Here is a 14,923-nt window from a genome sequence, read left to right as displayed (position 1 = left end):
ATATCTTGTAGATATTAATAGATTTATATCTATCTAGAATACATCTTAGTAGATTTGGATATTAAAATCTATGTTTATCTTTATCTTGTGGATATTTCTAGATTTAATTGTATTAAGAAAATATCCCTGTGATTTAGATAATTAAGTTTATCTATATCTTATAGATATTGATAGATTCATATCTATCTAGAATATATCTAAGTACATTTAGATAATTATTAATCCAGTATTGTATTATCTTTTGGATTTAAGATAGATTTAGTTCTATCTAGTTAAATCCTAGTTGAATTAATTAATATGAATTCTAGTTTATCCTAATTTTATGGATATAAATAGATTTATTTCTATTTAGAAAATATCCTAGATAAATTTGGATAAAGATAATACACGATAATCCTAATCTAATTGGATTTTGATAAAGTTAATTTTATCTAGATAAATCCTAATAGATATGATATATTCTAGTTTCTTATTCTAAATAATTTAAGATTTTCTTAAATCTTAGAGTGATTGGATTTTATCTTATGGATTTGGATAGATTTGTTTCTATCCTGAAATATCCTAGTACGATTTTGATAATGATAATCCAAGATCAGTCTTATCTTGAATTTAAGGATTTGATTTTATTCTTATAAAATCTAGAATAATCCCAAAAAGGATTTAGATAGATTCAACTCTATCTAGATAAATCCTAAATTAATTTGGATAGTCATTATCCAAGATAAATTTATCAAATCCGAAATTCATATTTTGGATAAGATAAGAAATTAATTATTTATTTAAATCTCCCTAGATTTATTAAATAATTTCAATAATTATCCAGTGTGATTAATTACCATGAAGTAAATGGACTTATCTATTTATTTGGTGTTAATCTGTTTTAAGTGGATTATCTGCCTTATCTGCTTGTTTGATAATTATGCAAAAACCATGTTTAAAATGACTAAGCGATAATTACAACAGTGTGTTGTATATGGTCTCCATAAATTGGTCTATATATGAAGCAGTTTCTAATATTATCGCGACCCACCTTAGTGGGATCAATAATCCTACGAAATAGCAAGTTCATAAGATTAGACTTCTTAATAGTAAATTGTTTAAACAAGAAGCGAGTTTCTAATATTATCGCGACCCACCCTAGTGGGAGCCATAATCCTGTGAAATTGCAAGTTCATGTGTTCAACCATATTTATAAGATAGCTATTTAATTTTGTTAGTAGCGTACGACCTTCCCTAGAAGGAGTATCAAAACAGAAATGAAATTCCTAGTTGCTAATATTTAGGGTAAAAGCTTAGGCAATATTTGGCGGCCATGCCACCTTAGTGGTCTCTGGACTATCCGTCTGTATTGTGACCCGGAAATTGTTGGAATCCGAATTTGTATGACCTCACTAGAGGCGTACTTATTTTGGTTTTCACAGTTGCGAGATACATAAATTGTTTGCGATTATGTATTAAGCATATTTTGTCGCATTGATGTTTGCTTATGCATTTATACAATAAACTCTACAATCCACTTTTATACTGAAAAGCATATTTCGAGCATGTTGCACGGATAGAATTGCTTGTATACAATAAACTCTACAATCCACTTTTATTCCAAGGCGATAAGAAGTTATTTTGTCGCATTGATGTTTGCTTATGCATTTATAAGATGTTTCTCAAACGTTTAAATGTATAAGAAGCAAATAAGTCTAATTCTTCTACATAGTAGACTGGTCGTGAACGACGTTCACAGAAGGTGACGCAGTCGGTCCTTTGTAGAATAGAAATAGAATTTCACAACCCAGATAGGCTTTGGCTACCTATCGTGAAAGGATGCAGTGTCAGTCCGCATGTTTCCTTACCTTAGGAAATAAACGACACTGGTGTGGTATAGCACTGAAGGATCTAACAGTTGATATAAGTCTTTCTTGCTATTTACTGAAAGACGAGGTCTCGGTGATTGTTATTTCTTAATCATTGTTGAAATAACATTGAGCATACGATATTGATTATGCACTACTTTGATTTATCAAATGGTGCGGATTTTTCGCAATCCAAGAATCCTGGTATCTTGGGTAGTGGTGATCAATGTCTAGAGGTGCTAGTATTGTTATTGCAATGAATCGTGTGCTGGGTGAGTCCAGTTTGATAATATCCTCAAGAGGTGTTCGAAAAAGGTTTTATTATTCAGAAACCCGGCCGGTTGGAATTTATTCCAGAATAATAAATAAAGATTTTGAACTAGACAACTCTTGGAAAAAGATATTAATTAATTAAAGTCAAATAGCAGACTTAAATTTATTAATGGATATTTATATCTTAAACACGGGAGATAATAAATTAAAGAGGTAAAGCCCGAATTACTCGTAATTTAGGATTGGACGGACAATCAATATTATCATACTATAGTGGATGATAATAATATTCTATTGGACTTGTATTAAATTGGTGCTCAATTTAATTAGTAAAAGTCCAACAGGTTTGGCCCAAGTCTAACCTCCATGGATCCCTAATCTGGCCCATCATAACTCTATATTAAGGAGACTAGATAGAAGACTATTTTGATTGATTTTAATGATTAAAATTCGTGCTCCCTCTCTCAAGGGAGTGGACGAAATTTTCAGTTTCACGGAAGTGAAGTTCAGTCTTCTGTTTAGTTAAGTCCTTTCGATTCTGACAAGCTTTGCCCACCCAAAGGTCATTATCTGAGTTCGGGATACAGATTAGAAGATTCGTGGTTGAGTATGAAGAACATCACGTGGAGAAGGCGCAAGCAATCGTCGATTCTTTGGAGAATCAGATCGGTAACCCTAAACCGTAGGAATTCATGAACTAAGGTTTTGATTCCTTATTTGTGAATTATGTGTTCTTGTATGCAATTGATTGTTTAACATGTGAATCAATTAATCCCATAATCGGTCAAATAGATCTGTAGATCTGATTTATTTGTGTATGCATGACTTCCGCTGTGCAAGGGGCACCAAACCCCAACACAAACAACACGATAATAGGTAGTTGTTGGAGCTTTCCCATACCTGCCAAATTCTCCTTGCCCTTGTTGGCCTGCTGCTCTCGCACTTGATTTCCTTTCAGCGCATACGCCCTTGCTTGTTTGGGGCCACTTGTCGGATCGGTTGTGGCTGTTGCGGTGGCCTCTGTCCTTGCCCATTCTTTGCTCCACCTTGGGCACTCTCGAGACATGTGCCTATTTCCACCGCAGGCATAACACCGAATACCTCCAACTCTGCACTCCCCAACATGATACCTGGAGCACCGATTATAGTAGGGTGTTCTCTGTGGGATTCCCTTCTGATGTGGCACAACTTGGCGGCCATGGTTCTGCGGGTGCCGAAAAGTGGGAAAACGCTGCTTGTTGTCAAAAGGAGCTCAGTTTCCTTCCCACTTCCCCTTGTCTCTATAGTTCAATGGGAGTGCGGGTGGTGTAGGATTTATTGCCCTCTCGTTCTTGGGCAGTGCTTCTTCCACATCTAAGGCGCAGCCCAACACCTCGGAATAAGGAATTCTCCTGCGGCTGGCCACAGCTGCCCATATCTCGGGTCTAAGGCCAGAACGAAACTTGGCCGCCATCTTCTCGTATGTGTCCACCAATTCTGGCGCATAACGGGTCATCTCACATAGGGCGCGGTCGTACTCCGTGACCGTCATGTTTCCTTGTTTTAAGGTGTGGAACTCTACTACTTTCGATCGTCGATAACTAATGGGAACATACTTGTTGTACACTTCCTCCTTAAATCTTCCCAAGTGCCTCACGGCGAGCGGAGTCCATGGTTCTCCTCTTAGTTTCCCACCAAAAGTCAGCGGGACCTGTCAGTTGATAAGTCACGCATGCCAGACGTTCCCTATCAGTGCATCCCATAAAGTCAAAGATACGCTCAAGGTCGCGTACCCATGCCTCTGCCTTCGGGGGCTCGCCCAACCCATCAAACTTGGGTGGGTTCTCTTTTCGAAAGGCCTTGATGTATTCCCTTTCGTTTGGTTGGGGTAGAGGTGGTGGTGGAGGCGGGTGTGGATTACCGACACTTCCCTCTGTCTGTTCCCCCATATTGTTCTCCACTCGTGGACCACGTTTACGTCTTGGTGGCATATTGATAGTTATGCGAAAAGTGAACTTCCATAGATAACGTGGAAAGGAAAATCGAAACATTTGTTTGGAAACAAAAGCAAAAGGTACTACTTCCATCGTCATAACAACTTAAGAAAAAAAAACATTCATATATCTATCGATGTACTCTTCCTCTTCCGGGTCTTCTTCCACTTCCGGGTCCTCTTCGAGCCAACGGAAGTCCTCATCATCATCCATAATGTCGTCTACATAATCAACTCTCGAAGCCCTGAATCATCCCTACTTGTGCCATGGCTTCACCTTCCGTCGCGGTCTTAACGTCGATCATGGGTTTTTCTTCCCAAACTATCTCGTCTTTCTCATCTTCCGCCGACGGTGGTTGCTTAAAACGAGAGTCAATCAGAGCACACTGTAAGGCTTTCAGAAAACCTTTCATGTCGCCATCCATCCCATTACTTCGTGGTTAGTACCACGTAAACCGACTGGCCGTTGCTTCCATCCAAGAGTTCCAACTCTCGGGCATCAACTCGACTAGCCTCCTTATGCCACTATAGGACTTCGCATGGTACCCCTGCGGACTTTTCGCCACAGGGTTTTGAAATGGGCGACGACCTCTCTTAAGGCTTTTCCTTCTTCTCTCTCGTAGTGGTGGTAATCGTATATTGCTTGTCGCGTTCTGGCACTATATTGACTGCTCTTAAGCACGGTTTGTTTCGTTCGTACCATCTACGGAAAACGAAAGTTTCTTTTTAAAACACGTTTTATACCATTGTTTGCTTGTGATGATTCCTAAGTTCGTCATGTAGTTTGAAGTTTAATATTATCTTACGGCTTCATATCTTCACATGCTATCGTCGTAGTATTTTTGCACATGATACACATCTAACATCACGAAGTTCATGCTCATGTCTTATCACTTTCGCCCATTTGGCATGTACTTAGGTCATTATAAAAATCTTGTTCATGCCACACGTAATCATACCATATCAATATCATGTTCGTGCATACAACACGTGCTTATATCATCTTGTTAATTCATGCTCATATTCCACATATTCACACTATCACAATATTGTTTCCACATAATACACGTGTTTAGATTATCATACCAGTCATGCTCACATTCAACTTCTTTATGTCATCACATCATTTATTCACGAATTTCAATATGAAAATAACATCATATCATCACGTAATTACATGCTCATGCATCCTTTTGCCCAAAACATCCTCATCATATCATCAGTTTTATACATCGTTCTCATATTTCATCCACAACTTAGAACATACCTCACTTTCCTTGGTTGAGCGTGATGCTTTGGATGTTGAGCCTTCGTGACACTTCTAGTCAATAAGGATTCACTAATCTAGACTTAAGGTAAAAGAAGACTCTCGGACCAGAGCGAAAGAACGAAGCTCTGATACCACTCTGTCACAACCGACCATACTAGGGGTACTATAAACGAGGCGATCGTTACCAAGGGATAGCAATAAAGACAACATTTAAGGATAACAGTTTATATGGAAAACTTAATTAGCTTTAAGGCAATATATTTTAGTTCATTAAAAGTTAAACAACGAATTTTTAGTTTACAGAAACTAAATGTTATAAATTTATTATTAATTAGCAAAGACTTATAGCAAATGAATTTTTTTTCATTCAAAAGAAGCAGTAGGGAAAATAAATATCAAAATCCAATTAACTTCCAAAAGAAAGCATTTGGTTTAGTTTACGAAAAACCATTTTAGAGTAACAAGGTAAACATAGGGCTAAAGCCTAATACAAATGGACATGCTAAAAAACAGTACGAAATAAAATAAGGTCTTGAGGCATAGTTCCAAAAAATATAGCAGCAGAGATAAGTTTTCAAAGAGAGTCAAGGATGACGCCTATGTATGAAGACACAACGCATCCAACATTTCCTAGGCCGACTCAACATCCACCGCATCATCCCGCTCAACCTGCACATAGGGAAAACACATGCCGGGCTGAGTACTTGTTGTACTCAATGGGCTCATGCCGAAAACATTTTATACAATTATGTCATCCATACCAGTGATCTCGTGTTTTACATATAGTTATGAAATATCACGAGAACACAAAAATATTTCAAAGTCTGGCCAGATAGTCAATCTCCCCACTTTCTCATAAATCCATCAATCATAGTCATCATATCACAGTGCGACGAAAGTGTGGCCAAACTATTCGCCCACGAGACAGGCCGACTAGCAAGGACGGCTCACGATCCCACCAGTGTACACAACCTTATAGGGTTTGCGGCCCTACTCAGACCTGAATTCGTTTCACAATGCAGCCATATAGCCTAACGGAGCAAGCTCAGACGAACTAGACATCATGCAACAATCTCACAAACAAAAACAACATGGCATGACATAACAAGTTAAACCACCCTTATAACACCACATCATATTTTCAGAAAATAAAAAGATTTGTAAAAGAAAGCCCACCTCGTTTGATTAAACAATTTAATATCCAACTTAAGGCAACCCTCGTTCCTTGTGCTCACGTACACAGAATAACCCTTGCCGACATCACAACACAATTCAGCCTTCCCTTAATTCACATTATCATGCATGTCCTATCGTTCCTTTCATCGTTCTCTTAAATTACCCATCCCAACATTCATCAACATAAGGAAAACATGCCATAATATTTCTCAACGTATCACACATAATCACATCATAGGATACATTCCTTAATCATACATGCATCATATAATTCACCCAACTTGGCAACAAATGATATTTTAACGTAGCAACAAATCTGGCATAACTGCGTAGTTGGTTTGTAAAAATCACCAAATATCCATCTGACCTCATATAAAGCTAAAATTTGGTCACAACACAGTAGACACATTCCAGTTCAACCAGTTCAAAATTCACATCAAAATGAGGCCATTTGGTCGGTCAGATAGAAAACGAAACTTTTTGGGCGAGAATACAAGTTTCTGGTAGAATTGCGCAGTCGACTTCAAAAATTTATTAAATATTCATCTTTTGTCAAAAGGGGCTGCAATTTACACACAACATAGAAAACACCTTGAAGTTTACTCAGAAAAAAAATTCGCACCAAAATAAGGTCGTTTGGTCAGTCAAACACACGTCGGAATCCACTGTCCGAACACCACAGTTTTCAGGTTTCACAATTTCGAAATTAGGGTTTCTTCCTCATTCATCCAAACACAATCATGCTTCAAAAGGCTCTCACAATCATGTTCTCATATGATCACACATCATTCACCAATGATTCATTCAAACTTCACACATATTCATTCAAAATCGCATATTCACAATTTTTCTCATACAAAACACAAATTCCCATTGATTAATTATGCGATCTATGATTCCTACAGTCACTATATGTATGAGGGAATCAAGAACAAGGTTTCAATGGAGAAGATGAGGAAAAGATTTTAGTTATACCTTCTTGAATCAAAAATCAAACGGTAGAAGCAAGTATATACGCGATTCTTCGGGAATTCTTGAAAATCCAACTCTAATGGGTGCAAGAACAAGGATGGAAGGAATTTTGGAGAGGATGAAGAGAGGGAGGAGAGGGAGGCGTGTGAAGAGAGGGGGAGGAGGGAGAGGGATGAAAAATGAGGAGGAATGGGGGCTAGGGTTTAGTTTATGTGATTATATAGTCCTAGGTTTAATCCCACAAAATTAATTAATTGTGGAGGAATAAAATAGAGGCCAATAATAAAATCCCATAATTAAAAGAAAGGCAATTTTCGAAAACTTGGCTGGGAAATTAATAAGGAATTTATTTGGTATTTACTTGGGAAGAAATAGATTCACAATTTAGGAAATAAAACAATGACTATTCCATAAACAAGGGAACAAAGTAAATTAAATCTCCAAGTAGGAAATAATGAGGGAGGGGCCGAAAATTTTAAAGGTGTGCACAAAGAAAATTATTTAAATCCTCAATTAAATAAGAATAAGATTTAAATTTGGTAATTTCTTTATATGAAAAGACTCCCATAAAATAGGTAACAATTAAATAAATTTCCACAAGGAAATTTGAAGCATAAGGGGCGTGTGATATGGAGAGCACAATACAAGGAAAATATTCACATCCCCAATTAATTTGTTATTTATTTGAATAGAAGGTATTCCACAAAACAGAGAAACAAATATTATTTCCTTCTTAATCAAAGGCGCCAAAGATTTGGGTATTATTCCCACAAGGGGATAATTCGAATATTAATCAAATTATGGTGAGGAAATAAAATGTGAAAAGATTTAATTTGGATTTAAAATAATGAAGGGAATCAACAAGGTACCAATTAAATCAAAGGAATAATCCATCCTCCTAATTAAATTAGGGGATTTTTCAAAATCCCTCTAGAATAGACTAGGATTCGAAATTCATGTAGTACAAGTTTGGAATAGTTTGTTTTGGATTTAATTTGGATAAATATCGCAAAATAAAAAATTAGGGATGTTACAGAATCGTTTCGTGGTTCTCGGTAAGCCAATCCATTCCCAAAATTATATATACGTTCTCCAAAGGCATAACGTGTAAAAGTCGAGCTACCACTCCTAATTTTCCTAACACAAACTCTACGTTCGAGCAAAGTCGTGTAATATCAATCAGACCTCCAACAGGTGAAGATACATTCAAATTCAAGCTTAGCAGTAGGGAGTTCTATAAGGCTTTCACACATGACATTGATATAAAAGAGTGTGACACACCCGTATCAAACAGCACAATAATAGGGAGTTGTTGGATCTTTCCCATACCTGCCAAGTTATCTTTGCCCTTGATGCCTTGTTGCTCCTGCCCTTGCTTTCCTCTCAAGGAATATGCCCTTGCCTGTTGCGGGGCCACTTGTCAGATCGGTTGAGGTTGTTGCGGCTGCCTCGGTCCTTGTCCATTTCTCATTACTCCTTTGTTGTTCGGACACTCTTGAGACATGTGTCCATTCCCACCACAAGCGAAGTATCGGATGCCTCTGACTCTGTACTCCCCAACGTGGAACTTGGAGCACCGATTGCAGTAAGGTGTCCTCGGCTGATTTCCTCTTTGTTGTGGCACAACCTGTCGGCCAAAATTCTGGGGCTGGCGGAAAGTGGGAAGGTGTCGCTTGTTGTCATACGGGGCTCAGTTTCCTTCCCACTCCCTCTTGCCCCGATAATGCTGTTGTTGTGTGGGTGGTGTAGGATTTGTCACTCTCTCATTCTTAGGGAGTGCCTATTCCACATCTAAGGCACAACTCAAAAGCTCGGCGTAAGGAACTCCTTGGCGACTGGCCACGGCTACTCTTATCTCAGTTCTAAGGCCAGAGCAGAACTTCGCGGCCATTTTCTCATCCGTGTCTACCAACTCAGGTGCATATCGAGTCATCTCGCAAAGTGCATAGTCATATTCCGACACTGTCATATTTCCTTGCTTCAAAGTGTGGAACTCTGCTCTCTTGGCTCGTCGGTAGCTCATAGGGACGTACTTATTGTACATCTCTTCCTTGAATTCATCCCATGTCAAAGCCTCTCGGCGGGCAGGGTCCATTGTTCTTCGTCTAGTCTTCCACCAATGATATGCCGGCCCAGTCAATTGATAAGTTACGCACACCAGACGCTCCCTGTCCGTGCATACCATGAACTCAAAAATACGCTCGATCTCGCGGATCCAAGCCTCTGCCTTCTGTGGCTCTCCTAACCCATCAAACTTTGGGGGTTTTTCTTTGCGGAACGTCGTAATGTATTCTTTATCTTGAGGGTGCGGTAGGGGTGGTGGTGGAGGCAGGGGTTGATTCCCAACACATCTCTCCTACCGTTCTTCTTTATTTCCCCCGACTCGTGGACCGCGTCTACGTCTCAGTGCCATCTTGATCTAAAACACAAGTTAGTGTCATTGTTAGTATTCGCCGTTATCAAAAATGAAACTTGCTTGCATTCATTCACGTGCACGTAACGTTAAACCACAAGTACGCAAAGTCAGATAAAACGTGGAACTTTTATAGAAGCTTGGAAAGGGAAACAAACATTCGTTCAAACTCAAAAACAAGAAACTTACTACTCCTATTTGATTCTAACAACTTAAAAGGAAAACGATATCGAACTATCTATCGTTATTTTTTTCTTCTTCTGGGTCCTCTTCTTTTTCCGGGTCCTCCTCTCTTCCCGGGTAAATCCCTCTAGGATACTCGTCAAACATACGAAGGTCCTCATCATCATCCGTGTCTTCCTGAACATAGTCGCCTTCGAAGCCTGGAACCATTCCTACTCTTGCTTCGGTTTCACCCCCTGCTACGGGTTCAATCTCGATCATGTGCTTGAACTCCCATACTATTTCATCTTTCTCCTCACCCGCCGACGGTGGTCGCTCAAAATGAGAGTCCACTAGAGCACACTTTAAGGCCTTCAGGAAGCCTTTCATGTCGCCATCCATCCCATTAATTCATGGTTCGTACCACGTGAATCGACTGGCCGTTGCTTCCATCCAATCCTTCCAACTCTCGGGCATCAACTCAACTAGTCTTCTTATGCCACCATAGGACGATGCATGGTACACGTGGACCTTTCGCCGCAGGGTTTCGAAATGGGTGACAACCTCTCCTAGAGCTTTTCCTTCTTCTCTCTCGTAGCTGCGGTAGTCGTCTATCGCTTGTCGCATTCTGTCACTATATTGGGCGCTCTTAAGTGCGGTTCGTTTCGTTCGTACCATCTATGCGAAGACGAAATTTTTTTTCTTAGCAAACGAAGATTCCTTATACTACATTTTAACTCGCTATTCGTGCTAGGTCTAAGGCTTATCACACATCACTAATGTGATATCATCTAAAGGCTCTCTATGTTCACATGCTTTCGTCATATCACTTACACACACTTAGGTCATCATACTAATCTTGCTCATGTCTCACATACTCACACCATAACAATATCATGCTCGTACTCCACAGAATCATACTATCACAACATCGTATTCACGGATATAATACATGCTTAGATCATCATGTCAATCATACTCATATTCCACATAGTCATATCATCACAATTCATCTTTACGCATATCATTCATTCACATGTGTACACTTGCCCAAAACATCATCATCATATCGTCATCAATTTCATGCATCGATCTCACATGCTTGCAATAACTTAAAACATACCTCACTTTCTTTGGTTGAGCGCGATGCTTTGAATGTTGAGCCTTCGTGACACTTCTAGTTTATGGTCTACTATTCTAGACTTAAGGTGAAAGAAGACTCTCGGACCAGAGCGAAAGAACGAAGCTCTGATACCACTCTGTCGCGGCCGACCTTACTAAGGATAGCAAGGACGGGGAAATCATGACTAAGGGGAGGGACTAAGAAGCGGGGAAGAAATGGGGGGCACATTAAAAGTCGACACTTAAAGCAAAAGTTAATTAATTTCCAAAAGAACAATTGTTTTAACTACAAAACATTTTAGTTAAAAGAAAGTAAGCAGCCGAATTGAAAGTATCCAAGTGTTTTACGCAATCAAAACCATACAAAGTAAAGTAAATTCTTATGACATTAGTTTCAAAAAGTAGCAGCGGAAATAAGTTATCAAGAGAGTCTTAGGATGACGCCTATGTATGAAGACACAACGCATCCAAATTTCCTAAGCCGACTCAACATCCATCGCAACATCCCTCTCAACCTGCACATAAAGAAAACATATGCAGGGCTGAGTACTTGTTGCACTCAATGGGCTCTTGCCGAAAATATTTTATAACAGTTATGTCATCCATACCAGTGAACTCGAGTTTTACATGTATTTAAGAAAAGTCATCGAGAACACAAAAACATTTCATAGTCTAGCCAGACAAACAATCTCCCCACTTTCTCAACAATCCAACAATCACATCATCTTTCCACAGTGCGACGAATGTGTGGCCACACTATTCGCCCACGAGACCGGCCGACTAGCAAGGACGGCTCCCGATCCCACCAGTGTACACAACCTGATAGGGTTTGCGGCCCTACTCAGACCCGAATTTGTTTCACACATAGCCATATAGCCTAACGGAGTAAACTCAGACGAACTAGGCATCAGGCACACAATCTCAATCAAAACAATCCATAGCGTGACATAGCACTTTAAACCACCCTTATAGCTCCACAATCATACTTTGGAAAAATGAAAGAGTTTAGTAAAAGAAAGCCCACCTCGCTTGTTTAGATAACACAATACACAACTCAAACCAACCCTCGTTCCTTGTGCTCACGTACGCACGACAACCCTTGTCAACACCACAATACAATCAACCTTTCATCACAGCAATTATCATGCATGCCCTAACGTTCCTTTCATCGTCTCCTTAACTTACCCATCCCAAACGTTCACCAACATAAGGAAACACACCATAGAATACATGTAACATCCCAAACTTTTGTGACTCCTTTTATTGGTCTTGTGAATTTTGAATTTTGGAACTATGAAACTTTTGTTTCTATGTGATTGAAGTGACTTTGCGTGGAATAAATTATCGTGGTTAATGTGAATGATGAGCTTGAGTTTTATTTTTTTTTCCTTGAGGGGAAAATAATTAATAGGATCATGCATTTATTCTTTCTCGAGTCAATTCATTGAATTATTCGGCTCCTCCTAATTATTGAAATAGCACTTCTTTTCGTGGGTTTAATTAATTGTTTTGGGATACTTATCCAAATTAAATCCAAACCAAATGACCCCTAGATGGTACTACATGAAATTCGAACTCCATTTTATTTTCCTTGGGAGTTTTCGAAAATCTCCTATAGGAGAAAGAATTATTTTCATTTGATTTAATTGGTGCTTTATTGACTCCATTCCTTTGAATTTAATCCAATTAAATCATGTTATAATTTATTTCTTCACCAAAAATAAATAGAGAGTTGGGATATTTCCTTGGTTAGCAATTTTCGGCCCCTCCACTAAATTTTGGAGGATATTTTATTTGTTTCCTAATTTGTGGAATCCCTTTTTATTCAAATAAATTCCTATGTCTAATTAATTGGGGATGTGAATATTTTTCTTCTACTTTTCTTCCATATCACACGCCCCCTATGCAATATTTTCCTTGTGGGAATTTAATTAATTGTTGCCTATTTTATGGGAGCCTTTTTCCTATAAATAAATTACCTAATTTAAATCCTATTATTTTAATTGGGGATTTAAATAATTTCCTTGTGCAATTACCCAAGAATTTTCGGCCCCTCCTTTATTTCCTACTTGGAGATTTAATTTAATTGTTCCCTTGTATTCATTATTTTTATTTCCTAAGTTATGAATTTATTCTCCAAGTAAATACCAAGTAAATTCTTTGTTGTGCACTACATGGAATTTTCGAAAATTCCACTCTCCCACATGCCTATTTTATTCTTTTAAATTGTGGGATTTTTATTCATTAGCTTATATTTTATTTCCCCCACAATTCCTTTATTTAATTTACCCATGGATTAAACCTAACAAATAAATAGCAAATAATCAAACCCTAGCCCCCATTCACCTCAAAAATTTCGCCCCCTCTCTTCTCTCCCTCTCCCACACGTTTTTCATCTTCCACTCTCCCATCTCCAAAAATCCTCCATCCAACTCTTGTTCTTACAATCCTTTGAAGTTATTTTCAAGAGTCTCCGAAGAATCGCTTCGTTCATCGTTTCGACCGATTCGTTTTGTGTCAAAGAAGGTATATTGCTCACTTTCTATCACCCTACCCGTTTTGACCATGTTCTTGAGTCCTACATGCATGTATAGGGTGTAGGTTTGATAGATCGCAAATTTTAACGGGAGGGAAAGTGTGTTTCGTAAGAACTTGTTTGATTTTTCGCGGTTGATTGAACTCATGTGTGTTGGATTGAAATATTTGGTGAATAATATGAGTTATGTGCAAATATGTGTATGAGGAACGTGTAAGCATGATTATGTGTTTTCGAGCATGGAAAAAAAAAAACGGTGTCTGTGTTGTGGAAGTTTTAAAAACCCTATTTTCGAACTTGAACCAGAAATCTGTGATGCACGACCAGTGACTTATGATCTGTATTTGACCCATCAAACGAACGAATTTTGCTATGAAAGTTTTACTGAGTAAACTTCAAGGTGTTTTCTGTGTCTCGTGTGAATTTCAGCCCGTTTTATCGAAAAATGAATTTTTAATAATTTTTTTTAAGTTGACTGCGCAAATCTGCCAGAAACTTGAGTTCTCGCCATGAATGTTTCGTTTTCTTTTTGACTGAATAAATGACCTCCGATCGATGTGATTCTTGAACTGTATGAAAATTTGAAGTGTATTCTGAGTTGTGTTAAATTTCCAGTCTTTTCAGGCATCGTATGAATTTATGGTGAATTTTTCAAATGAACTGCGCAATACTGTCAGAAATTGTATGTTCCAACCAGAGAGTTTAATAGGTGATATGACTGACCAAATGATGTTATTTCGGTGTGAAAATTTTCATGGATGAACTTGAAGGTGTCCTCTGTATTGTGACCAAAATTTAGCTTCTTTTGAGGTCGGGTGAATTTATAGTGATTTTTACAAAACGGTCGCGCAGTTCTGCCAGTTTTCTGCCTTGTTAAAATGACACCTAGTTTCAAGTTTAAAAGTATTATATGATGCATGTATGGTCAAGGAGCGTGTTTAAATTATGTGATCACGTGTGATAAGTTGAAATGCGATGCGTGTGTCTTTACACCTTTGTCACGTATGTTGGGTTGGGGAATTGAGAAAGACGATGAGAGAGAAACGATAGGACATGCATAGTAATATGTTGATGTGTGAGGCTGACTTATGTTGTCGTTGACAAGGGTGTTGTGTATTCGTGAACTCGAGGATCGAGAGTTGCTAAGTTGGGTTGTGAATTGCTAAGCGAACGAGGTGGG

The sequence above is a fragment of the Salvia splendens genome, chromosome 8 (assembly GCF_004379255.2).
Source record: "Salvia splendens isolate huo1 chromosome 8, SspV2, whole genome shotgun sequence".
Taxonomy (NCBI): Eukaryota; Viridiplantae; Streptophyta; class Magnoliopsida; order Lamiales; family Lamiaceae; genus Salvia; species Salvia splendens.
The sequence above is the reverse complement of the archived record's forward strand: the minus strand, read 5'-3'. Positions refer to the sequence as shown.